A 1,473-nucleotide genomic window follows, 5' to 3' on the forward strand; every position below is an offset into this window, starting at 1 on the left:
AAGAAGAAAGTGAGGGCCTGCGAACGACAGTCGACAGAGACAGGAACATGTGACAACAATATTGAAACAATGAACAGGCTGTGTTGTGGTGCTCCACTTCCTTCGGTTGCTCTAGTGGTCATGTTTTATGGCTACACAGCCAAGAATTTTTCTGTACACAGCCAAGAATAGGCAAGAGTGGATTATTAATTTAAATTTAATATTAAAAAAGTGAAATTGTGAATACAATACCAAGATGAAGAATTATACTTTTATGTAGAATGTAGGGTGACTGACTGATGGACTGTAAACTTTCTGCTTCTTTAGTGATTTCTATGTTAAAGGAAACAATAATAATAATAAAATATAAGTATAAATCTTATTATACTATTGTTAATTTCTTTAGAGAGTATTCCTCAACTGCTAACCTTTCCTTTGTGCTCAACATTCATTCATTTAATTCATACCTATATACCTATTATAGTTGTTACCTTAAGGCAGGTCCTCAATATGATGCATTGCTTTTCATGTGCTAGCGTCATGACTGGAAGTGCAGTATAAACAAATGGGAGAATGTTTCAATGTGTCAGAATAGAAATGTTTTCTAATCTGACGCATACTCCCACTTGTTTATACAGTACTTCCGGTCGTGACGGATGCAAATGCATCATATTGAGAACGCACCTTTACGTTCACAAATTAATTAGTATACTTTACTAACCTCATCATTTCCTACAATCATCCCTTTGATTTTCAGCACTATTAGTCTATTAATGACAATAATTACAACAATTTACCAATTAAATTTAGTTACAAAGTAGACTGAAGATTTCCAATGACATTACAGTCAGCTTACATAAATGACTAATCTGGCAATCAAAAAAGATTAAACAATTGTAGCATAGTAGGTGGTCCAAGGTGGAGCTTGTTAATTGGCACTATTAATACAGCATTAGAAATAACCTTTGAAAGATCCTAATGTAACAAATACTTTTGAGTGTCACATTCTTATGATAATACTACATAATTTACATAATATGATCAAATCAACTAATAACCATGGTCCATGGCGGCAACTACAGTGACACCATCAACAAAATTATACTTATAGTGCTTATCTGAACAATTCAATCAAAAAGCATCATATTGTAGATTAATTAGATGTTAATAATACTGGCTTACTGACTATATGATTTGCTCCGCTCAGTAGCCAAACTCCTCCCATATTTGACGTTAAGGCTGGGTAATGTGTTAATTTTGATGTAATAATAATGTCATTACCGTCGTGGCTAAAATTAGAACAGAGGACAGGTCCTTTATGTGACGTTACGTAACCTAACTCGTGTCTATGAGCTGGAGGAGACATAATCTTCTCTGTAACGAGATACAATTATTATTCGTTATTTATAATTATTTATTACCGTCACTCTCAAATTCCAAGTCCATGATGCCCTGCCCACTAATGTGTGATAATACGTCACTGTGATCCGGCTA

General features: G+C 34.1%; 1 long non-coding RNA gene across 1 annotated transcript; it reads right to left on the bottom strand.

The window, feature by feature from the left end:
- Positions 1–159: 159 nt before the first annotated feature.
- Positions 160–1,472, bottom strand: LOC109592769 (uncharacterized). Its single transcript, XR_002190538.1, has 6 exons — positions 1,401–1,472; positions 1,261–1,353; positions 794–1,218; positions 701–746; positions 368–454; positions 160–312 (listed from the first exon to the last, which is right to left on the bottom strand). It is a non-coding gene; the product is annotated as an uncharacterized LOC109592769 (long non-coding RNA).
- Position 1,473: the final 1 nt, after the last annotated feature.

This window comes from Amphimedon queenslandica, unplaced genomic scaffold, assembly GCF_000090795.2.
Source record: "Amphimedon queenslandica unplaced genomic scaffold, v1.1 AMPQUscaffold_4012_Cont24001, whole genome shotgun sequence".
Classification (NCBI taxonomy): domain Eukaryota; kingdom Metazoa; phylum Porifera; class Demospongiae; order Haplosclerida; family Niphatidae; genus Amphimedon; species Amphimedon queenslandica.